Here is a 26,992-nt window from a genome sequence, read left to right on the forward strand (position 1 = left end):
CCAAGATCCAAGCTGCCAAGACAAGACATTGCATCCCATCTTGGGGTCGATCGAACAAGGTCCAAGTTGACAGGCTGAGGCATTGCACCCTCTCCCGGGCTTGATCTAACACTTCATCTTAGCAAAAAAAAGGCCAAGATGGCTTTGAAAAATTGCATCAGGTAAAGCCTCAGTTTAACCTCATCGGTGACCCTGATCCGTTACTCTACCCTGGCCCGGGCAAACCACGACTGCAGGCATCAGCACACCACAAGTGCAACCTGCTTGATCACTGCTTCACCCCTGCCAGGTAATCAAAATCACTCATTTGCCATTCTTAACATAAAGTAAAAAAAAGTAAAGTTTATTTATTAGTCACAAGTAGGCTTACATTCACACTGCAATAAAGTTACTGTGAAAATCCCCTAGTTTCCACACTCTGGCACCTGTTCGGGTACACTGAGGAAGAATTTAGCATGGCTAATGCACCTAACCAGCACCTCTTTTGGCCTGTGGGAGGAAACCGGAGCACCCGGAGGAAACCCACGCAGACACAGGGAGAACGTGCTAACTCCATACAGACAGTGACCCAAGCCGGGAATTAAACTCGGGTCCCTGGCGCTGTGAGGCAGCAGTGCTAACCACTGTGCCACCATGCCGCCCCTGACCATCTTGACCACATAACTGACACATTTCTTTGCCCACTAAAAATGTGGTGTGCATCTCCATTAATAAACTTCCCCGCATTTACAAGATCCCATCATTAAAAAAACCGTTAAAACTTACCCCTATATGATTGTTTTTAATAGTTAATCACTGCCAAAGATTTTCTTTCCTGATGCGCTTTTCTCCACAATGACATACAAGAACAAATAAAGGTTTTAAAACCTAAACAGAACAATGGCAAACTTATCTTCCAGAAATGTAGAGCATGGTTTCAGTTGTGAAATTTACTTCAGGTGCACTGGCAGCACTAGACATACTTTCAAGCACCACTGCACAACAGTGATCCTTCATTTAACAGTACAAGTGCACACTGCTGCTACCAAATTAGTATTCAGTCATTAATTTAAATACACTTGGGAGCACTGAGGAGTACTCAGGATGAGGGAGGGCTATCTCGGAGTCAGTAGGACGGGCAGAAAAATGATCAGAGTGTGCCAGTGGAAATAATTAATCCTATAAAATCATTGAGCGTTGTTTTCTTAAAAAAAAACCATACATACATTAATAGATCTCATGCCATTGCGCAGGAGTCTGAATTGTGTCGAGGGAGGGAGAAGAAGGTGCAGAGATGTAAGAGGGTGGGAAGGAATGGTGTGGAAGTCGTGGAGGAATCTTATGTAGGAATGGGGATGTGCAAGTGTTTTGTTTTAAATGGACCAATTAAAGGAGAAACTGGGCTGCTTCAGGGTCACTGTAAAAAATATTCATTATAATAATGGCCATTTTAGGGCATCACTAATATCGGAAAGAACAGATGGTCCAATCAAACTAAAAATCAAAACAAAAACACAGTCACAACAAAATGGATACCTTCCCAACTAAAAAAAAATGTTTATCAGTGTCATATCGGTGTATACCTTGCCATGTCCACAGGTTACAGAAAGTCTAAACAGTGGGCAAGTGTGGACATGCTCCTTCTTCAGGGCTACCCAGCCATGGACTAGAACACAGAAGAGGCAGGCACTGTGACAGCTCCACATGGCCGGCCTCTCCACCAAAGGCCTTGTCAATCATGGACCGACAAATTGCTGCTGTAGTCCGGCTCAAGAGCAGGCTTAGGAGAAAATATTTACATTTACTCACCACTCTCTGCACCAGACGAGAGGTGGGGAATGTGGAAGTGGGGTGGCATGTAGAAGTTGAGGGAGAGTGTTTGCAGACGTATTTTTTGATTCGGAAAAGACTGTAAAATTGCACACGTCACTGCACTATTTACAAGAGATGGGGGGGGGGGGGCGGGCGGTGGGGGGAAGGCAGGGAATTATGGAGCAGTTAGTCTAACATCTGTCGTCGGGAAATTACGAGAGTGTCTAATTATGAATAAGGTGATTGAACAGCTTGAAATTTTTCAGCTAAATAGAGAAAGCCAACATGGATTTATAAATGCTAGGTCATGCCAGATGAACTTGACTGCATTTTTTGAAGAATGTCACAGAATTGTCTGTGTATGTTATATGGACTTCTTGATGGCACTTGATAAAGTGTCTCATGAGAGACTGTTAGCTAAAATTGAAGTTCATGGAACTAAATGCAAATTATTGACCTGGTTAGGAAATTGGCTGAGTGAAGGAGATAGAGAACAGGGAGCATGGACAGGCATTCCAATTGGCAGGATGTGACTGATAAATGTCCGACAAGGATCTCTTTTGTAGTTTCAATTATTCACTGTATTTACTAGTGTCTTGGATATCCTGGGATATTGTTGCAAGAGTTCCTTAGGGTGCTATCCTAGGTCCAACCATCTTCAGCTGTTTCATCAATGACCTTCCTTCCATCATAAGATCGGAAGTGGGAATGTTCACTTATGATTGCACAACGTCCAGCACCATTTGTGACTCATTAGATACTGACGCAGTCCGTATCCATATGCATCAAGACCTGGACAACATTGAGGCTTGGGCTGATGATTGGCTTGAATATTATTTGCCACTTAAGTACCAGGCAATGACCATCTCCAACAAGAGAGAATCTGACCATTCCCCTTTGACATTCCATGGCATTACCATTACTGAATCCTCCACTCTCAACATCCAGGGGGTTACTACTGACCAGAAACTGAATTGGACCAGCCATCTAAATACTATGGCTAAAAGAGCAGGTCAGATGCTGGGAATTCTGCAGAGAATAACTCACCTCATGATTTCCCAAAACCTGTCCAGCATTCTACAAGGAACAGATGTTTTTTAAACAAGATTTTTGCATACTAATGGCATCTAGTGATATGGGTATAGTGGGAAACAATGGCGTTGATGTAGGTAAAAAATACCTCTGAGACTAGTCATGAGTCAAAGTACAGTGGTTTATTTTCACAATTGTGGGAGAAGTCCGATCCCTTACGCGGTCTCCAGACTTCTCACCGAAAACAGGTCAAGAGCAAACATTTATACATATATTTTCACCCCTGGTCATGTCCGCATCTTCCCACGATTATTGCTGCCTCGGCAGTTCTGTCTTTCCCGTGTAACCGTGGCCATCTCAAGGCTGCGAATAACTGTGTTGACGCCACCTGTGCGTTGTTTATCCATTACACAAGATCATAAGTTTGCATAAACAGGTTAACTAAAACACAGGGGCCTATATAACAATTTATATCGATAAGGATGAATGGCATATAATGAATATATATGAATCTATCATTATACGATCACAGAAGGCATGCATATAAGCTCCACCATGTTAAACAGCAAAGTACATAATATAAAAGAACACAAAATGGAGTCTATCTTAAACAAGCCACATTCCTGAACACGATTAGCTTGGAAACAGCATGGGCTTGTTCACAGCAGCTGCTTCTCTTATCTGTTTGGATACACGAAAACGAGCTCTACAGACAGGAAAACAATGAGCTCTACAGTGCTTCTCACAAATCTCTAAGTATTACAGAGTTCGGGTCTCAATGCTTAAGTGTTACAAAGTTCATTAACCCATTCCCGTCTTCAGCGTAGACTGGATGATAGACAGATATATTACTATTGAGAAAAGCATGGATGTTAGGGAACTTGGGGAAATAAATAGTGATGTCTCGAGGACTGTACAAAAGTCTTAAAGCACATCAAGGTAGATAAATCCCCGGGACCTGATAAAGTGCATCCCAAGACATAGTGGGAGGCTAGGGAGGAAATTGCGGGTCCCCTAGCAGAGATATTTGAATCATCGATAGTCACAGGTGAGGTGCCTGAAGATTGGAGGATGGCAAATGTTGTTCATTTGTGTAAAAAGGGCTGCAGGGAAAAGCCTGGAAACTACAGGCCAGTGAGCCTCACATCTGTGGTGGGTAAGTTGTTGAGAGGTATTTTGAGAGACAGGATCTACAGGCATTTAGAGATGCAAGGTCTGATTAGGGACAGTCAGCATGGCTTTGTGAGTGGAAAATCATGTCTCACAAATTTGATTGAGTTTTTTGAAGAGGTAACCAAAAAGGTAGATGAGGGCAGTGCAGTTGATGTTGTCTACATGGACTTTAGCAAGGCTTTTGACAAGGTACTGCATGGTAGGTTGTTGCATAAGGTTAAATCTCATGGGATCCAGGGTGAGGTATCTAAATGGATACAAAATTTGCTTCTTGGCAGAAGCCAGAGGGTGGTTGTAGAGGGTTGTTTTTCAAACTGGAGACCTGTGACCAGCGGTGTGCCTCAGGGATCGGTGCTGGTTCCACTGTTATTTGTCATTTATATTAATGATTTGGATGAGAATATAGGGGGCATGGTTAGTAAGTTTGCAGATGACACCAAGATTGGTGGCATAGTGGATAGAGAAGAAAGTTATCTCTGATTGCAACGGTATCTTGATCAATTGGGCCAGTGGGCTGATGAATGGCAGATGGATTTTAATTTAGATAAATGCAAGGTGATGCATTTTGGTAGACTGAACCAGGGCAGGACTTACTCAGTTAATGATAGGGCATTGGGAAGAGTTACAGAGCGAAGAGATCTAGGGGTACATGTTCATAGTTCCTTGAAAGTGTAGTCACAGGTGGACAGAGTGGTGAAGAAGGCATTCAGCTTGCTTGGTTTCATTGGTCAGAACATCGAATACAGGAGTTGGGACATCTTGTTGAAGTTGTACAAGACATTGGCAAGGCCACATTTGGAATACTGTGTACAGTTCATAGAAATCATCATAGAAACCCTACAGTACAGAAAGAGGCCATTTGGCCCATCGAGTCTGCACTGACCACAATCCCACCCAGGCCCTACCCCCATATCCCTACATATTTTACCCGCTAATCCCTCTAATCAACGCATCCCAGGACACTAAGGGGCAATCTTAGCATGGCCAATCAACCTAACCCGCACATCTTTGGACTGTGGGAGGAAACCGGAGCACCCGGAGGAAACCCACGCAGACACGAGGAGAATGTGCAAACTCCACACAGACAGTGACCCAAGCCGGGAATCAAACCCAGATCCCTGGAGCTGTGAAGCAGCAGTGCTAACCACTGTGCTGCCATGCCACCCTAAATGTTTTTTAAAAGATAAAATTTTCCCCCCTCTACTACTACCTCGGGTCTGGTCACTCTATGATAGAAAGGATATTATTAAACTAGAAAGAGTGCAGAAAAGATTTACTAGGATGCTACTGGGACTTGATGGTTTGAGTTATAAGGAGAGGCTGGATAGACTGGGACTTTTTTCTCTGGAGCATAGAAGACTGAGGGGTGATCTTATAAAAGTCTATAAAATAATGAGGGGCATAGATCAGCTAGATAGTCAATATCTTTTCCCAAAGGTAGGGGAATCTAAAACTAGAGGGCATAGCTTTAAGGTGAAAGGGGAGAGATACAAAAGTGTCCAGAGGGTGGTGAGTGTCTGGAACAAGCTGCCCGAGGTAGTAGTAGAGGTGGGTACAATTTTGTCTTTTAAAAAACATTTAGACAGTTACATGGGTACGATGAGTATAGAGGGATATGGGCCAAATGCGGGCAATTGGGATTAACTTAGGGGTTTTTAAAAAAAGGGTGACATGGAGCAGAGGTGCTGTAAACCTCTATATGTAAGTAGATGATCAGCTATGATCTGTTTGAATGGCAGAGCAGGTCTGACATCAGGCTGATCATCTTCACTAACAGTTTTCTTTCCAACATTGCCAACTGTCTGATTGCCTGTTCCCAATACAGGTTGTGGCAGCATAGTGACACAGGGATTAGCACTGCTGCCTCACAGCACCAGGGACTCCAGTTCGAATCCCGGCTTGGGTCACTGTCTGTGCAGATTCTGCACGTTCTCCCCCGTGTCTGTGTGGGTTTGCTCCAGGTGCTCCGGTTTCCTCCTACGGTCCGAAAGACATGCTGGTTGGGTGTAGTGGCCACGCTAAATTCTCCCTCAGTATACCAGACAGGCGCCAGAGTGTGACGACTAGGAGATTTTCATAGTAACTTTATTGCAGTGCTAATGGAAGCCTACTTGTGACATTAATTAAAAGAAAAACAAATCTGAATCCATTCTTTTGTTGATAGTTGAATAAACTCCTAAATATAATAAGCCTGTTATCAAGTTCTGCTGTGAAATCTTGGACTTCTGTCAGATTACAAAATTATTTTCACTTCATAATCATGGTTTAAGGGCTGGCTTTGAAATCCACAATGCCTAATTTTATTGCTTGCGTCAGGGCAAAGATTTGGCTAGATCCTCACAAAGTTGAGTCTCCATTCTCGTGATTTTCACCGACATATTTTGCAACTTGCAACCGCAGTGACATGCCAGGCACTCCCTATGCTTGCACACTTCTTCTCAGGCATCTGCCTAAGCTTTTTCCAATCTTTAACATTCTTCCCTATTGTCTTGATTTCTCGAGATGCTGCACAATTACTCGTCTGCTCTGTAATCTCAATGACTTTTAAGCTTGGACTGGGCTGAGTTTCTGCTGTTTGTTCTTGATACCATATTGTCACATTCGAAAAGGGAACTCGTCACTCACCAGTGAGGTGGTAGCCTTGACAGCACATATTGACCAGAGTTGCTGAACAGCCTTCTATTTTATGGTTTTATTGTTATGGCTCAGGTCAGAAACTCCAAGGTATTTTGTGGAGCCCGCCTGGATCACACGTTTTGCACCTTGAATTTTGCTGGGATAAACATGATATATTTCACTTCACATATGATTCAAATGGCCCACTAGGAAGCTTTTATCAAACAAAGTTTATTTAAGAATATAGTTAACACGTATGGAAAAAAAATTAGTAATAGCTTTTATCAGTTACAAACAAAAACAAAACAACCACGATAATGTATAACCCTTAACAAAAATACCTAAAATGTTCCAATCAGATAAAACCCTTGCCACAGACAAAACCCTCTAAATAGGTTCAACATAGTGTTCACGTGATACTGGAATTGAGTCTTTTGGTTGGAGAATTGAAAACTCTCAGTCATATATGTTCTAGTAGTCCTCCTGACACACCCAGAAGAGTTTGAAGTCAGAACAGCTTTCCAGAACCCCAGGTAGACTCTGGTCAAGCCATCAACAGCAGATTCTCCCCTTCAGAAAGGCAAGACCTTGTTTTCAGATAACCAGCAGAATTTTCAAATAAAACAGGGAGAGAGAAACACTTCTTTTCAGCTTGCTGTCCCTTCTAAAAACTAAAACTTGCAGCTCAGAATTGAAAATGAAAGAGCTCCCATCATCTGACCTGTGAACCAGTTTTCCTCCTAACAATGCAGAGTCATAAACATCCCAGTAAAAATAAACAAAACCCCGTTTAAGCAGCAAAAAAAAACTCCTCCAGACAAACCGGTGCCATAATGAAGAAAAAGGCCTGCTTACAACTGCAGAAAACATGATTTAGAAAAAAAACATCTCTTAAAGGTACACTAACGTCACACTGTCAATGAGTAGGTTTGCACCAGAGCAACTTCGACTTCAGCAGCGAGCTGATGGTGAGTACAAAGAGTTTGAATAGTTTAACTAAAAGTTGGGGATGTGTGAAAAATATGTTTTCGGGCAGAAAGCTGGGGGTCAACGTTTACATGAGATTGACTATTACTCAAGTACATCTGATAGTATTGGATCCAGTGAATGGGAAAAACTGAGGCAAACAGATTTCAATGGAACTAACTGCGAGATCATTCACTTTGAACTTAAAAAAGATAAAAGACTATGGTGGAAAGTTAGAAACAGTGAATATCAAAGAAACTTAGGGGTTCATGTCCCCAGAGACTGTCAAAAATGTTAGTGAAAGTAATCAAAAAGGCTAATGAAATGCTGGCCTTTGGATTTAGAGGACTAGAATGCAAAGGGTTAGATATGCTGATTTGCAAAAGCTCTTTTTAAAATCACACCTGGAATAGAACCATAGAATCCCGACAGTGCAGGAGGCCATTCAGGCCATCAAGTCTACATGACTCTCCAAAACAGCATCCGATCCATGCTCTACTAGGTCCATTTCTAGTTTCTTTGCTTATTCTATTAACACCTCCTTTGCCTCACACAATCATCATTTTAGTCATTTAATCACTCTACCTTCCATTCCATAATTGGCCTTCCCTTTTATTTTTTTCCTCCCCTCCAACTACTCCCATCACTTACCTTTTCTGTTACATCTCCAACTTCATAGAATCATAGAATCCAAACAGTGCAGAAGGAGGCCATTCGGCCCATCGAGTCTGCACTGACCACAATCCCATCCAGTCCCTATCCCCATAACTCCACATATTTACCCTGATAATCCCCTGACACTGGGGTCAATTTAGCATGGCCAATCAACCTAACCTGCATATCGTTTGGACTTCTTCGGGTCACGATGAAAGATGGCAAACCTGAAACAGTGGCCGGAATTTTCCGGCCTTTCACACCAGTGGGATTCTCTGGTCCCGGCAGCAGTGCACCCCCGCCCGCAAGTTTTGCAGCAGTGTGGGGTAACGTCAATGGGAAATCCCATTGACAGCGGTGGGGCCAGAGAATCCCACTGCTAATGAACAGCACACCACTTTCCACCGCTGGGAAACAGGTGGTGGGGAGGCTGGAGAATCTCGCCCCCAGAAACTTTGTTTCTCTCCACACATGCTGCCCAGCCTCCTGAGGATTTTCTGTATTTCTTTAAAAAACAGATTTTCAGCTTCCATGGTATTTTGCCTTGGGCATTTTGATTGGTATTTACAGTAGATAAGGAACATGCTAGTTTCCAGGAACCAGTTATATAAATCAATCCGAAAACATCATGACCAAATATCGTTAAATAAGCAATGCAGATTTATCTGATGAATATTCCCACGTACTTTTTTTCCTGAAATGATCAGGTGTGGGAACGATATCCTGCAGATTTAGCCCTACTCCAATGAAATGCTTCACTGAAACCATTTATTTCAGACTGGGTTGATGACAAAATCATTAATCTAGGACTGGATAATACAGTGATATTCGTGCTGCTGATGAATCAACCTACCAGTAGAGTGTTTGAACTGAATGGGAAGAGACCCTCCACTCCACCCACCAAACAAGCTACCAAATGTTAATGAAAATTACTCTCTAGCAAATGTTGACTGAAAATATTAAGGAATGAGTTTCAAAGTGTTGATTTTGAAATTAGGAGATCAGCAGCATAGAAGCATGATTTGTGTGTCACCAACAAAGCTTCTTGGCAAATGATAGTAATGAAGGTGGCCAGTGGTGTAATTGATTTTGCACTATACTATAACTTTAGCTAGCATCACATTAAATCTCCCTCCATGATCAGTTGATTTGTTGATTCTGCTGGATATCACCAAGTGGAATTAAGAGATCCAATATTACCAATATTACAATCCAGGCACAAGGTGCATCGGGATCAATATTTGTATCGTGCCTTCAACGCAATCAAGTATCACATGGCATTTCACAGAAGCATTGTGAAACATAATTAAACTTATGTGCTGATCATGTTCCAAGTGCACATCAACCACAGTTGTCAGGGTGATACTCACCCACGTGAAGCAAACTGCAAAAAGGGACATTTAAATTGGGTGGGGTGCAACCTCTGGAACAGGTAAGAATTAAGCTCCTACATATGCATGTATTTCAAATTATATGGAGTGAGCTTTATTCATATGGGAGACTGCAAGTGGTCACGTTATACATGTTGAACAGTGACATTATGGATTTCTCAGCAAATTTTGACAAAACTGTGAACTAATTGTGACATTAGGGCAGGTGGCCTTAAGCTTGTACCCAAAATATTACATCAGAGAGCCCTGTGTGCACGCAGGCGCAATAGAGTCAAAGTATTTTATCTCATTAATAAGCACATGGAAGTGTTTTACAATATCAGATAATTTTGCAAAATTGCTTGTTCAATCACATCTGGCCAAGCATCAAATGTAAATATACATACAAGGCACCAAAGCACAGGGAGTGCAAGTACAGGAATCATGAAATGCAGGGGAGGGATCACAGCAGCTAAAAGCCCTTTAAGGCTCCAACTCCAACTGAATGTGCGTGCAGTTGGTTAAAGTGAAATGGCTGCACTGATTAGAAAATGTTGCAAGTTTTTCCCAGGGGGAAGGGAAAGACTGAAGAAATTAAAGGCAAGGCGAAACATCAAAATAGAGGCACAAAACAGATGCTGTGGACATCAAGGGAAGGGGTGCTACACCCAATTCATTGCCTGCTATCTGGCAAAGTGGATGTGTTGCTGCATGGGGTGACTGTGAGGATGGGTTGCTCCATTTGGCATTCTCAGGATACCCAAGTATGCCATGACTGAGAAGGTGGTCACAGCGTCATGCTGTTTGAACACGGGAACAAATACCAGAGGAGATGCCACAGTCTTTAACAAGGCAAACCTACTCAACACTGCCATAAAGCCTTTGAGTGGGGAAGAATAAAGGGTGATGTAATTCAGATGCTTTAAACCTTGAAATAAGTTGAAATTGTACATACAATAAACTATTTCCTCTATTAGGGGAATCAAGAACAGGAGGCATAACATTGATAATGGAGTTAGAACATTTGGGAGGGAAATTAATAAACAACTTTTCAAACAAAGTAGAATTCGGGGTGGCACGGTGGCGGCATGGTGGCACAATGATTAGCACTAGCTGCCTCACAATGCCAGGGACCTGGGTTCAATTCCCGGCTTGGGTAACTGTTTGTGCGGAGTCTGCACGTTCTCCCCGTGTCTGCGTGGGTTTCCTCCGGTGCTCCGGTTTCCTCCCACAGTCCGAAAGATGTGCTGGTTAGGTGGATTGGCCATGCTAAATTCTCCCTCAGTGTACCCAAACAGGCGCTGGAGTTTGGCGACTGGGGGATTTTCACAGTAACTTAATTGCAGTGTTAATGTAAGCCTACTAGTGACACTAATAAATAAAAAAAATCTTTATTTTGCAAATCTCTTCCCTTGAAAGGCTGTAGATATTGGGACAATTGGCACTTTTAAGACTGAAATTGCAATTTTTGTTTTTTTAGGTGGGAATATTTAGTGATGTGGAGCTAATGTCGGAAAATAGAGTCTGGATGCTTATTAATTATAAGAACATAAGAACTAGAAGCAGGAGTAGGCCATCTGGCCCCTTGAGCCTGCTCCACCATTCAATAAGATCATGGCTGATCTTTTCGTGGACTCAGCTCCACTTACCCGCCCGCTCACTATAACCCTTAATTCCTTTACTATTCAAAAATTTATCTATCCTTGCCTTAAAAACATTCAATGAGGTAGCCTCAATTGTTTCACTAGGCAGGGAATTCCACAGGTTCACAACCCTTTGTGTGAAGAAGTTCCTCCTCAACTCTGTCCTAAATCTGCTCCCCCTTATTTTGAAGCCATGCCCCCCTAGTTCTAGTTTCACCTGCCAGTGGAAACAACTTCCTTGCTTCTATCTTATCTATTCCTTTCATAATCTTATATGTTTCTATAAGATCTGCCCTCATTCTTCTGAATTCCTATGAATATAGCCGCAATCTACTCAGTCTCTCCTCACAATCCAACTCTCTCAATTCCGGAATCAACCTAGTGAATCTCTTCTGTACCCCCTCCAGTGCCAGTATATCCTTTCTCAAGTAAGGAGACCAAAACTGTACACAGTTATGATTGAATTGAATGGCGGAGCAGGTCCACGTTGATGGCCCTTACCTAACAACTCAGGGTGTTTTGTTCACAAAATGCTCTGCAACCATTTGAGAGATCCTCTATCCATGAAATTTGATCCAGATGATAGATTGGCATGCACCAAAAATTGCTCCTAAAATGGCAACTAAAAAGTCTGTAATATATACATATATATATATATATAAATATATACACACACACACACATGTATATAATTTAAAAATCATTTTTGATCATAATGTTGTGTCAGTGTTAAAAAATATCCCCCACATGGCTGACACAGTATGCTATATCTCACAAATCTCAGGAATATGTCCACCTACACGTGGTCCATAAAATTCAGCCCTCTAGGCAGAATCTTCCTGAACTTGAAATAAACAAGGGTTAGGACTCTATCCGGCTTCCAACCTTGCTGGTATCTGGTATATCTCACATCTCTTTACTTCAAGACTCTCAAGGGAAAACTTCCCTCAGAGAAATATTCAGTGAACACTTCTTTGAGAAGAAGGGACACAGGGCAATCTTGATCAAAAGTTGAAGATCCAGACCATGCGTTCCCCCTGGGCTTTTCCCCCCATTTGGGGACTGGTATCAAGTGCGAGAGTTGTTTCCCTCCCCATGATGTTGAGAATCCTTCACAATGGAAACTCCAAGAGCCAAATAATTCCTACTCCTATTTTCTTTGATTCCACTTCTAACACAGCTGTTTTCTTAGCAACTTGATGAATATACTGGTTCTTCCATCACAGACATATCATACTTTTTCAGTGTTTCACAGCTCAACAGTCCTGATTGCCTCATATTCGGTACGAGCCCTCATTTTCTTAATATTGGTGTCTCCCACAATAACCTCACCATGCTGAGGATTATTTCCAGCTAATGTGTGGACCATGATTCATCCACTTACACTTTTATCCTGCTACTAGGCCTGAATTTAAACTTAATGCTTCTTCTCTTTCATGGCAGTTTTCACCAATGGGATAGATAAGTTGCCATGGAAACCAACGTGGATTTTCATTATACCAATTTCCTTGCAAGGATTGTTGGAAAAGCATTTCTCTAAAGGAAGTGGTAAATTTTAATGCACACCATTTTTATTAGCCTCCCTTAATTAAAAGGGAGAGGATCTATACAATGCTTCTGTGAAGGGGAAACCCGTGCAGCCTTCCAATCAGTGGTACAAAGCTGGACCAATTTTTCTTCTCAGGTTCTCTTTCCTCTGAATGTGCTGATACTGTCTAATAATTCCACAGGTAACAGTCACAGTCATGCATCTCCTTGACTGGTCAGTATGCATGCATAAATCTTGACAATGCCAGGCTATTTGTCCAGCACAAAGCCTGGGTTACACCACATCTGGAGTACTGTATACCATTCAGGGCAGTGCACCTCAGGGAAAATATACTGGCCTCGGAAAGAGTGTAGCAAGATTCACCAGAATGTTACCAGAGGTTCAATGGTAAGTTTATAAGAAGAGATTACATAATCTAGGCTTGTAACCCTTGTAATATAGATGGTTAAAGGGTGATTTGATTGAGGTCTTTAGGATTTTGAAAGACTTGATAGGGTAGATAGTAAGAAACTGTTTTGCTGGTGGCGGAGTGGGTGGTAGAATTGTGGAACTAATAATTGTAAATTTGAGGTAAATAGATTTTTGCTAGCAATGGGTATTAAGGGATATAGAACCAAAGTGGATGAATGGAGTTACAATACAGATCAGCAACAATTTTTTTTATTATAAGAGACTCAAGGGGCTGAATGGCCTATTCCCATTCCTGTCTCCACCACAGATTCCACAAACCTAACAGCTCCAGCTGATGTTTGTGCAAATTGAGGCCGAGATAAGAACCACACAGACATTGGTGACAAACACTCGCTTATTCACATGGAGGCAGGTACTTGGTCTGTATACAGCAATTCCTTTCATGCCCATAGGATATTACATAGCACTGCAAAGCCAATTTATAAATGGAAGAGATTTAGGATAGAGAGTAGGAGAAACAATACTTTATACAGAGGCTATGAAACACACCACTGACATATGTGACTAAAGCAGAGAGCACTGGGGCATTTCTCTGGGGCCACGAGCTGTAGCCGGGAATCCTGATGGCCCATTGAATCGGGCTTGAGGGCCAAAATCGGGATTCTCAGCAGGTGTCAAACCTGTTGAAAGTCTCTTGACCCGCTTTGCCTGACCCGATCAGGTTCTGGCTCAGAGTGGCTGGGAACCTGATCATTTCTAATTTAAATTAATTTACATTTAATTGCCTGGTTTGAGGCCAGATGCTCCAGCCTTCCTGTATGCTCCTGCCCCCACAATGGAAAATCCAGTGGGCACCAACCTCTCCTGGTCCTGATAGTGGGGACTTTTTGGGGAGGGGGGGCGGGGGCGGGTCTCATGGCTGCACTTCACCCCCTTGTGCTGGGAAACGTAGAAGTCATTCTTAGGATGGTCAAATTTATGGTTAAAGTCTTTATCAGTGTTTGTGTTCTGTAAAACCTTTGAAGTGGCATGCTTACTTTTAAATCTATGTCCCATGAACACCTGGAAGCCTTCAAAATCACAGCAGTCTGGGGTGGGTGGAAATGCGGGGTGCGGGACACACACACACACACACACACACAGTGAGGCCTCTGACTGGGTGGGGGGGGGGGGGGGGGAGGAGGGAAAGAGGTGAGGAACATTTAATGGTGGGGGGGACGTTGCCCCTCTGTGGTGAAGGATTGAGGGTACTCCCATTGTTTGTGAGGGGTAGCTATGTCCATAGGGGCAAGGGAGAGAGGAGGGGAGCTTAGCATGGGCTTGCTGTTGCGCTTCCCTATGGGGATCCTTTTGCCAAAGAGTGGTTGAATCTCACCTGGTTAGCACTGCCAGCACCAGCGGGAAAGACTCCAGTTTTCCCATTGGCGGCAGCACCTAATTTCCCATTGGGAGAATCGCGGCCCATTTCAACATTTAAGGATTGGTTAGACAGAAGGCTAAAAGAAAAGGGATTAAAAGGCATAGAGGACAGGGTGGTTCCATGAGATTAAGACAACTGTTCATGTAGACTATAAACAACATGGACTGGTTGGGCCAAATGGCCTGTTTCTGTGTTGTAATTTCTATGTAATTACTTTTGAAGTATAGCTACCATTGCCTTAGGAGCGAACCTTCGGCTTAGTGACAGCATTCCTGCATTTGAGTCAGAAGGTGCAGGGTGTAGATCTAAAAGAAGACCGTCCTGGCAAGAAAGACCAGAGTTGCATCTTGAAATTCGAGGTTGAGATTAAACAAAGTTCTCAGTGTGACCTTCCTCATTGTATGAGATTAGGGAGCCTAGAAAACTTTCCACCACACATGGGCTACTCCATGGAAGAAACTGCCGGCACAGCCTGTTAAATCGGCCTGTGAATTATTCCAGGGAAAAAGTGTGAAGGTATGAGAACAACCACCATTGTTCTGCAGCCAAATAAAGCAGCCAAACTGCACAGCCATATCCCATCAACAATAAAATGATATAAATGTGTTGGTCTGTTTTGGTAATATTTGTTGAAGAATAAACATTAGCGAGGGCAGTGAGAGAGCTCCTTGTTCTTCTGGAATAGCAGTATGTGAACGTTAATATCCAAATATCTCTCAGTTCCTGACATCATTACACTCTTGATTCAAACATGGGCAAAAGAGCTGAATTCCAGAGGTAAGGTGAGAGTGACTGCCCATGACGTCAAGGATGCATTTGACCAAGTCATCAAGGAGTCTTAGGAAAACTAGAGTCAATGGGAATCAGGGGGAAAACTCTCCAATCGGCGTCATACTTAACACAAAGGAAGATGGTTATGGTGGTTGGAAGTCAATCATCTCAGTTCGAGGCGATCACTGCAGCAGTTCCTCAGGGTAATGTCTGAGATCCAACCATTTTCAGCTGCTTCATCAATGACCTCCCTTCCATCATAAGATCAAAAGTGAGGATGTTTGCTGATGACTACACAAAGTTCAGCAACATTCATGACTCCACTGAACCAGTCCATGTCCAAATGCAACATGAACTGGACAAATCCAGGCTTGGGCTGAAATGTGGCAAGTAGCATTTGCACCACACAAGGGCCGGGGCAATGGTCATCTCAACTGGAGCGAATCTAACCATGGCTCCTTGACATTAAATGGCATTACCATCACTAAATCCCCCACTATCAACATCCTGGAGGTTACCATTGACCAGAAACTGAACTTATCTAGCCATATAAATACTGTGGCTACAAGAGCATTTCAGAGGCTTGGAACACTTCAGTGATTAACTTACCTCCTGACTCCCTAAAGCCTGTCCGACATCTGCAAGGCACAAGTTGGGAGTGTGGTGAAATACTTTCCACTTACCTGGATGAGTGCAGTTCCAACAACACAAGATGCTCAACATCATCCAGGACAAAGCAGCCTACTTGTTAGTACCCCCTCCACCACCAACGAACAGTGGCAACTGTGTGTACCATCTACAAGATGCACTGCAGAAACTCACCAAAGTACCTTAGACAGCGCCTTCCAAACCCACCACTGCTACCATCTAGAAGGTCAAGGTCAACATACACATGGGAACACCATTATCTGGAGTTCCCCCTCAAAGTCACTCACCATTCTATCTTACCACTTTCTCAAGGGCAATTAAGGATGGGCAATAAATGCTGGCCTCGCCACTGATACCCGCATCCCATAAATAAGTTTTTTAAAAATTCCTACTTAATATTTTTAGCAATGTTTATCCCTAAAGATCACTTCATACTGTCCCAGAAAACTACAGAATGTATCACAAAGACAGAACCACATTGGGCCATTAAGTTATTAATAATTCTGGTACCTCTACCACAGGTTAGAGGCAAGAAATATCTAACTTGGGCTAAACAGGTTTGCCCGATATGCTGCACAGAGCTGATTGACATGTGTCCCCTAAACTGGTTGTTCCAGAGTGACTTTGCATCAAAATTGTATCCTGCCGATGACATCCAGCAGCAACCCAGCATAACACACAGTGGGTAAATAAGTGACTGAGTATGTTCTTGCAGTGATTGATGAGACCAGTTTGTAAAGGTGTACCTTTGTTGAAGTCTCTCCAGAGTCTCTTGTTGCTCACAGTTTGCTGCCAGCTGCTCCTCTATGTCCCACTCTCACCAATCATTCTGAAATGTTTCTTCTCCCCAGTCAAACTCATGAATTTCAGGCAATGTCTCGTTTTTTGGCTGTTGCTGAAGGGCGTCTGCTGCTAGTGAGTCACCATTCCCCAAGTACTCAGGGCCGTTTCTAAAAATGTCCAATTTCCAAAGAAAGCTCGGAGACAATGCTAAACGGATACATGGGCATGGGACCCACAGGCATCATCATTGTAGTTTAAAACTGAGTGTCAGCGATGGATGGGCAGTTTACTAGACTGATAGAAGCTTGAATAAGGGCAGTTCTTTAACTTCCACTCGGGAGAGAAGGAAACACAGATGATGCAGATGCATTAGCCAAATATTGATGTCCCAATAAAATGAGAATGGCTGGCAGATGCAGGCATGACATTGTTAAATGCGTGAATATAGATCATGACAAGTCTAAAATACCAGCTCTTGAGTGAAGAGAAAATCATATTCAACATCAGAAACCACACACATACAGTTAAATAGTGCTATTTAACTGTTTAGTCTTCATCAGTTAAAATGGGGACAGAAATAGAGATTGGGGGCAGGGATCATGGCATTTACGCACATACTGGAGTTCTGCATTCCAGATACCACTTCCTAATACTCCAGTGATTCTTGCATCAAAACCTAAATTCCAGCAAATTCGTATTCTGAAATTTTATTTTTTGAATAAAAACACCTTAACCATATGCACTCGATGTATTTTTAAAAATCAAGGATTAATCTTTAGCTAAATTTTCAAATATTTTAGTTTACAGATATAGACAGTGTGTAACCTTGCCTTCACTTTCTCTTTATTTTTTTAATTTCATGGATCTTGGCATTGCTGAAACAAGTGTACTCAAATCATTCTCACATAATGAGGTTCGGCACCTTCTGTAGTTGGGTTAAAAAAGGGTTAACTGCCCTAAATAGAGCAAAATACCATAATAAAGCTGAGCAATGAATGATCCTCATAGCAATGAAGTATTATAAAATATTTATGCATCTTTTAACCAATCATATTTTTATGTGGATTTGAGTTTATTTCTTTGACAACATCAGCATATCAGTGGCAGAAAATACAATCGAACTGTATTTTACCACTGTGTACCAATTAGTGCCACCAATAGTTTGAATTGGTATGATCTAAGCATGTTTCAACTTCGTATTAAAATAATAAAATCTTAATCATTCCATAATAACAGAAGTAGTTCATTTCATTTTACCAATTTTCTTTTAGAAACAAAATTTACAAGTGCAAACATGTCATAGCAATGATTATCCAAATACCAGAGGTTAAAGTAACAAATTTTAGGTTTTTAGAAAGTATGCTCTTGCCTATTATATGGGGCACAAATTTTTAATATTTTATAATCCCTTTAAGAATTAAAAAAAACATAAAAATTCTATTTTTCTCTGCAGCGAGTTCTTTTATCTAAATTCTCAGCCCTGCAGCTTATTCAGTTCCACATATTGGAATAAAGGCATGGTTTTCTCATGCTCATTAACTAAAAAGAGGCAAATAATCAGAGAGCTGCAGGTAATCATCACTGTGGCATGTCTCATTTTCATCTGATTGCAGCTAGTTTCTGAGCTGTTAGGCCATGTTACCACATACTGAGCTTTCCTCTCCTTCTGCACTTGCCCCTGGTATTGAGGTAAAATGCTTGGCAGAATATCTGTCTACAAGCCACTCTCTCCCTTTAATTTGAGTGTCCTGCTCCCCCCACTCTCCTCCCCCCTCCCCTCCTTCTTTTCTCCTTGCATGGCTAACAGCCTTCCAAGCTGCTATTCTTTTTCGTGGGATTGAGGATGCAGGAAAGTCAATGAGCACTTTATTAAAGTCAGAGAGCTTGGTAATGAACAATTCAACAATTTAATGAGGTTTCGTAGATCTGTCTCCAGCCTGCCCATCAAGTTTCACTTCTATAAAGAATGCTGACACTAATCCTGTAGACTATCCAATCTGCACCCAAGGCTGCATATTAGATTTTTCCACGGTATATTGCATTAACAGTATAACCTCAGCCGAAGTGCTGGAACTTAACTACACTTGAGACATTATGGTTCAGTTGATTTTATTTTATACCATTGAGGTAACTATAAAAAATACCTATTTACTTAGATGGTGAAAACAAGCACTTCTGCACGACTGAACATATTAATTGGCTAACAATCATTCATATATATTAATTGATCCCCAGTACCACAGACCAAACTATAGCTTCAGGGAGAATAATAGAGGAATCATAAAACTGCAGGAAATTTTATGCATAATTCTAGATAACAAAAAAAAATGCAATTTCTTTTAAGTATTCACCATTAGCAAATAGGTAATAGTTTTACTGTACCCTAATATATTGGGCATTAAGTTCCTCAAACTGGCTCTATCACCAAAAATGTGATGGGCAGAACTTACCATGGCACCTTGTAGATGATATCACCCTAAATTGTAGTGATAGGGTCATTAAAATAATTGAGATGTGCACTGGTGCGTGCTGAAGCAGCACTCTGGTGAGGTAGTGGGAATTGGATAAGCAAAATGCCACTCTGACAGGGGCACTCTGACGAATAGAAAGGACTGCTCCATTTTTATTCTGCTTCTCAGGGAGTTATGGGATTGAATACCTTTCATGTGGGCAGTCTTCTTCAGGTTTCATTTGGCAGAAATGCCTCTTACATAAGGATCACAAGATCATAAGAAATAGGAATGGTTAGGTCATTCAATCCATCGTGGCTGAAGTTTTACATCAATCCTACACTCCCGTCCTATTCCCATACTTGTTAATACCCTTCATTTCTAAAGGCCCATCAATCTCAGCCTTGAATATACTCGATGAACAGCACCTACAGCTTCCAAACATTCACCTCCATTTGATTGAAGAAATCTCTTCCTATCGCAGTTCCAAATGCCTGGTCCCTTATTCTGATACTATGTGCCCTCATTCTGGACTTTCCCCCTGGGGAAAATAGCCTTTTAGCATCTAACCAGCCAATAATTTGATATGCTTCTAATGAGATTGTCTCCCATTCTTCGAAACCCCAGAGGCTATTCAATCAACCATTCTATTCAATCTCCTCTCAGCCTATTGGGGTTACGGGGGTGGAGGGGCAGAATACCCAAGGTAGCCCCCAGTGATACCTTGGATACATCCCACGGCTGGTTGTAGATGGCAGAAGACTTTCTGCTTTCCTGTTCTACTCCAAATTTCTGCTCTCTCTCAGCCCTATTTGCACCCAATGATACCTCATGAATTTCAATATACAAAAGGATTATTGCATAATGCAGCTCACCACAGCACTGCCTAGCACTCCCCTCCACAGCCCTACAAATGCATTTTAAGTTTTTCAGTAAAGACATGTAAATTTTGTTTTTTTTTAAACATTTATCATTCATGTAACTAGATTTCATTTTTAATTTTTTGATAATTCATCTCATGACATAAGGCTCAAAAACCTACATTCGCTGCATGGTTAAATCATTACTTAATGGCACTGGACATGTTTTTCAACTTTAGAATAAGATTGTCCAGGTCTCAGTCAGATAGTTTTCAGTTTATACAAGAAATTTCACAACCTACAATCACTGAAATGCCTGTAAGTGAGAACCTTCATGTACTTTGACCAGTTCAATTACTGTTAAAAAGTAGTGGAAGGAGACCCAGAGGATAGCCGGACAGCACTGTCTCTGGCAAGAATAAAATGCAGCTACATTGGGATCTGCATGCTGGAGATTGGGATTACAAGTAAACATGAATAATGAAAAGATAATCTGCGCATTTTCTTTGGTAATCCATTGGTTGGAAGGTACTTTAAGCCATTCTGAAATTAATAAGGTGTTATATAAATGGCTCCTTAGTCTATCTGAACAGGCCCAGCCCAACCAAATAAAATTAGACAAAATGCAGAAACCAAATAAGAGCCTTACTTCTTTTATAATAAAACAAGAGGTGTACAGGACCAGTGACAATAATTCCAGGGCTGAACCTTCTCCACTTGGAACATTGTCCATCATCGGAACCATTTCCAGGTCCATGACCCAGCAGTCAGAGCAGCGCGCCTTACAGACCAATTTTCTGGAAGGGACCACTCAGGTGGCTGCCTCCAGGTTCAATGTTCAATTAGGAGTAGGGAAGAAGGAGCAAAAGGGTACCAGCAGCCATCTCTGCTCAATGAGCAATATCTATAAGAAGTCTGCAGGGACTGGTCTTGCAATGACAAGCCTCTGTCTAAAATATGCCATTAGGCCTGTCAATTAACATTCATAATTCATTAAACACCCATAGTGCTGAGACCCAATGTGCAGATGCCACCTTTGGCAGTTGTTGAGGTACTGACACATCATGGGGCCTGTGCAATGATGTTAGAATTATACTGTCCTTAGAAAATAGAAGGTAGTTTGCCATTTCACAAGCCCACTTGGCTTCCCACTGCTGCCAGGTGGGTTACCATCCACATTGCCACAGGAAAAGCAGAAACATGGCAAAAACATATTGGGCAACCAGCACAATGTCTTTCTCCTTAATTTTCTTGGTGACCCTTACCTCGAAGTCCCTGATTAAACTCAATCCATCAGCGCCCTTTGCCTCCAAGTCTCTACTAAAACTTCCTACACCAATGTATGTGAAAAGGAAGCAAACTCTGCTGATTTGTGATATTACTTTGTCTATCTTTTATTCAAATTTCTTTATGTTGGAACAGGAGGGTAAGGGAAAGAGTTTTGTATTACACTAATCAGATGATAGAGAACAAATATTCCGACTTGGTGTCAATCACTATTCTTTAAGACTGGAACTAAAATTAAACACACAAACCATGCCACACTTTAATACAATATATTGCATTAGTACAAGAAACAAGCTATAAGTGACAGGTTGACACAGACAGCTTTCCTATCATCTCTGAATACATAGTCTATCACAGACTACTGGGCACATAACCTAAGCTGTTACTTCTGTGCAGTGTTGATGTCGAAGGTACCACCTAACAAATGAGATATCAATCTGAGGCTCTGACTGCCTGGTCAGGGTGATATAAAATATTTTACGTCACTAAATCAAGAATCCTGAGTTATTTCCTCATGACTGAAAACAAAACACAGGTCTGATCATTCATTCATCCACTTTCTGTGGTGCTTGCTGTGTGCAAACGGAATGCCAGGTCTGCGTACATAATACTGACCAATTTTAATTGGTAATTGATTGGTTAAAAAGTGCGTCAGGTCAGTCTGGAAGTGATATCTTGCAATAAAACGTTTTTTAATTCATCATCAATAAATACCATTGTAATCAGCAGTTGAATCAAATACAATTTTAGTTTTAAGTTAAGCTTTTTAAGTTTATTTATTAGTGTCACAAGTAGGCTAACATTAACACTGCAATGAAGTTACTGTGAAAATGCCCTAGTTACCACACTCCGCCACCTGTTTGAGCACACTGAGGGAGAATTAAGCATGGCCAAAGCACCTAATCAGCTTGTCTTTCAGACTGTGGGAAGAAACCGGAGCACCCGGAGGAAACCCACGCAGACACAGGGAGAATGTGCAGACTCTGCACAGACAGTGACCCAAGCTGGGAATCGAACTCAAGTCACAGGCGCCGTGAGGCAGCAGTGCTAACCACTTTGCCACCATGCTACCCAAAATTAGACACAATAAAGTGCCTAAACGTGGATTCTAATTCCTTTGAGGGAGCAGGATTTTCAAGCCAAGCTATCTGTTCTACATTATAAAGATATAATTATTTTAGAGAAAATTTGCCAACAGATACACAATTACATTTTGGACAAATTATTAATACTATAATTACTGAAGTCTTTCATACTCCAAGTTTTATTTTTTTTTTTAAATACTCATTAAACGCATTAGCCTAGGTGAGGTTTTTTCCTACCAATCATTTCTGATGGTTAAAAACTCTCACCTCTTCAGCTGACTAAATTCATTGACAAATCAATTGAATTTTAAATCAATCTGTTATAAAACTATCAAATTAGATATTTTTGGCCCAAGAATAATTACAGTACATATACTATCGGTAGACTTAATGAAATTCAGCACTTGAAGTGGGTTGTGTAAAACTATGCATCAGCTTCTTCATAATTGCTGACAATACTGTTCTGTGTTTACAGCACTAAGAGCAATGTTTGTGGCAAGATGGAACAAGCTTTCTTTCTCTCTTTCCCTTTCCAAAATGAGACCACCCATCGTTTTTCTAATAGCTTCCTAATAGATGATAAAACATTGCATTTGGAGGATAACAGGTTCCAGAATTCATGTTGCACCTGGTTCCTGGTTAAAACAGGTTGTAAAAACAGAAGGATTACTCCGAGGTCTTGAAGTACAAATGGAACATTCTTATAGATATATACTAAGTCACTACATGTCATCGATGAAGATGAACATCTCGCCAAGGCCATCCCCACACCCCCACTACTTGCCTTCAAACAACTGCTCAACCTCGAACAGACAATTGTCCGCAGCAAACTACCCAGCCTTCAGTAGAACAGTGACCACGACACCACACAACCCCGCCACAGCAACCTCTGCAAGATGTGCCAGATCATCAACACAGATGCCATCATCTCACGTGGGAACATCATCCATCAGGTACACGGTACATACTCTTGCGAGTCGGCCAACGTCGTCTACCTGATACGCTGTAGGAAAGGATGCCCTGAAGAATGGTACATTGGCGAGACCATGAAGACACTACAACAACGGATGAATGGACACCGCTCGACAATCACCAGGCAGGAGTATTCCCTTCCTGTCGGGGAACACTTCAGCATTCAAGGGCATTCAATCTCTGATCTTTGGGTAAACATTCTCCAAGGCGGCCTTCAAGATGCATGACAACCCAGAATCGCTGAGCAGAAATTATAGCCAAGTTCTGCACACATGAGGACGGCCTCAACCGGGATCTTGGGTTCATGTCACACTATCTGTAACCCCACGACTTGCCTAGGCTTGCAAAATCTCACTAACTGTCCTGGCTTGAGACAATTCACACCTCTTTAACCTGTGCATAACCCTCTCTCCACTCACATTGTCTGCACCTGTTAAGACTCGCATTCCAAGCATTATCTTGTAATTGAGTTTGTGTCTATCTATGCCCTGGTTGTGAAACAAATCCTGCACTCACCTGATGAAGGAGCAGTGCTCCGAAAGCTCATGCTACCAAATAAACCTGTTGGGACTTTAGCCTGGTGTTGTGAGACTACTTATTGTGACTACATGAACTGCAAATGAATGAGAATGGCCTATCGATTTATTTAGCATGTATTAAAATAGAAATTAAGCAGATTTGTTTAACAAATGTCACTGAAGGTGAGGGATTGGGAACAGAGTATATTCAATGACAATTGTTGATATTACATTGGTTCTGATTTAAAACTTAGTGACAAGGCAATAGCATTATAAGCAGAAGATACTGAACATCTCCTGACATACCAGTGCTAAGGCATGTCTAAGAAGTTTCTCAGCCAGTATATCATGAGATTGGGGACATTGTTTCCTGCAAGTTGGAGTTACCTGCTCATTCTCTAACTAGTGGAAAGCAGTTTTTCTTTATACTTTTCCAATTCAATTAAGTCAAGTCCAATTCAGAGTCTCAACAAGTTGAGACATTTCCGATCCAAGCTGACAAGACAGGGCACGCAACCCTCTACCCTGTCTTGGGCCTGATCTACATGAGCCAAGCTGATTGGAGTAGGCAGACATCTCCACCCCCCCAGGCTTGATCTCATTTGCATCTTAGCCAAAAGGCTGAGATACCGCTTTTAAAAATTGCTTCATATGAAAATGAAGCTTAAATGCAACCCAATGGCCACTACCAAGTGCAGCATCACCAGACCACGCTTGATCTTAGCCAAAAGGCCGAGAAGCGATTTTAAAAAATATATACTTTTCCAATTCAATCAAATCAAATCCAATTCAGAGTCTCAACAAGTTGAGACATTTCAGATCCAGGCTGACAAGACAGGGCGAACGACCAAACCACCCTGTCCTGGGCCTGATCTACATGAGCCAAGCTGATTGGAGAAGGGGGAGGTTCCTCCTCCAAGACTTGAGCTCATTTGCATCTTAGCCAAAAGGACGAGATGCCGCTTTAAAAAATTGCTTCATATGAAGCATATGAAGCTTCAGTGTAACCTAATGACCTCAACCAAGTGCGGCCGACCATGGGCTGCCGACCATACTACACTTGATCTTAGCCAAAAGGCCGAGAAGCGATTTTGGTTGGGGAGAAGGCTGACCCTGTGCCTGATCCTCATCTTGTTCCTCACCTGAGGTTCAAAGCTGGAGAAGCAGCTCCCATATTGAACTGAAGGTTGACAGCTGGGAAGTGCAGATCAAAGGCAACAAAAACTCCAGGGTAGCAGACATAACCTCCAAAGTAATGGAAATCACCTCCAAAGCAGTGAAAGCACACTGTTAGAATAAGCCCTGTGAATAAAGGCTCTGCACTTCGGCAAGGAAACAGGCATCAGATCACTGCATTTAATGCATTTCTTGCCCGTCAATTGCTCAACTCCAGCAAATCTCATGGCCTGGTGAGTTACTGGAAGACTGGGAACTCCTTTTCTCATTGTTAAATTCAGAATCCTAGGTTAAAAGATGAGCTTACAATGAACATTTCACACATTTAAATAGCAATCCCAATTGTTCCACTGGAGGTTCTCATATCTCATATGGGCAGCAAGGTAGCACAGTAGTTAGCACTGCTGCTTCACAGCTCCAGGGACCTGGGTTCGATTCCCGGCTTGGGTCACTGTCTGTGTGGAGTTTGCTCATTCTCCTTGTGTCTCCGTGGGTTTCCTCCGGGTGCTCCGGTTTCCTCCCACAGTCCAAAGATGTGCGGGTTAGGTTGATTGGCCATGCTAAAATTGCCCCTTAGTGTCCTGAGATGCATAGGTTAGAGGGATTAGTGGGTGGATATGGGGTAGGGCCTGGGTAGGATTGTGGTCGGTGCAGACTCGATGGACCAAATGGCCTCTTTCTGCACTGTAGGGTTTCTATGATTCTATGCTCCAGATTACTTTGGAATGAAGGTAAAAGTCAGTGGCTACCTGTCAGCTTTTCAACATGCTGGCTGTTTCAGCTGCTTTAACTTGCTGCCTGCACAGAAACCCATGACAGATTGAAAAAAACCCTCAATATGGCTTCGATACATCCTTCACCAATTCTTACTCGAATATTTTCCCCAGTTTATGTTGGTAGTTTAAGCTCCTCAAGATTGCACCGCTCCCAAGTTGTATTATAAACTATTGCTCAAAATGATTATAATAACGATTTATCTACATGTGTACACTGACTAACATTTGGGCCACTGCTCTGAATCAAGTCCAGCAGAGACAGCAGCCTCCCATGGGTGTCCTAACACATCAAGTCAGGAAGCCACTACTCATTACATTGATGAGTTCATCATCTTTCCCCTTTGGATTTCCCCAGTTTATACTGGGTTGGTAGACGCTAACTAATGGCAGTATTTTTCCATTTTTTGCTTATCCTTCAAATATCAGGGTAAAATAACAAATAACTTAGTTTTAATTTAGTGTTTGTCCAGCAGTCTTAATTGTTGTCATAGTAATTTTCCATGAATCATGTCTATATATTAAATTTCATATCATGCTATAACTTAACCTCCCAACCCTTACATTTTCCATCCTCTCCTTGGCCCTCAGAATTATAATCACAGATCCAGCATCATGAGTTGACTATGTTCTTGTGATTTTTAGTAATCATGAGCTCCAGTTAAGTCAATCCAAAATGTGTTTGGTAAACATAACACATATTGCCAAAATACTTTTGATATGTAACATTTTTAATATATAATCTGTTCTAAGGTGTAGGATATCATTTGGTAGGCCTTAATGAAGTCTTCATAGTCTTCAGTAGATCAACTGTATGTACAACTATAAGAACTATGTAAATACATACAGTGAAGAGTTCAAGATAAGAGTTGCCTCCATGTTTGCGTATACGTATGGCTCGGTCCTACACTAGACTGACTCCTAGGTGCAGGTCATATGTTCTCTTACATCACTGTGTAGGCAGTACTCAGTCCCACATTAACCCTATATATGCCAGACTCTTATACTACACCTGTATTCCAAGTTATTCTGCTTTACGCCATG

The 26,992-nt window shown here is 41.8% G+C and overlaps 1 protein-coding gene and 1 pseudogene across 5 annotated transcripts in view; both read right to left on the reverse strand.

Annotated features, from left to right (window-relative positions):
- klhl32 (kelch-like family member 32) overlaps positions 1-26,992 on the reverse strand; it is a 261,784-nt gene that overhangs the window by 81,269 nt on the left and 153,523 nt on the right. The window lies entirely within an intron of this gene.
- LOC144494557 (U2 spliceosomal RNA) lies at positions 24,884-25,089 on the reverse strand (annotated as a pseudogene).

The sequence above is a fragment of the Mustelus asterias genome, chromosome 5, assembly GCF_964213995.1.
Source record: "Mustelus asterias chromosome 5, sMusAst1.hap1.1, whole genome shotgun sequence".
Lineage (NCBI taxonomy): Eukaryota > Metazoa > Chordata > Chondrichthyes > Carcharhiniformes > Triakidae > Mustelus > Mustelus asterias.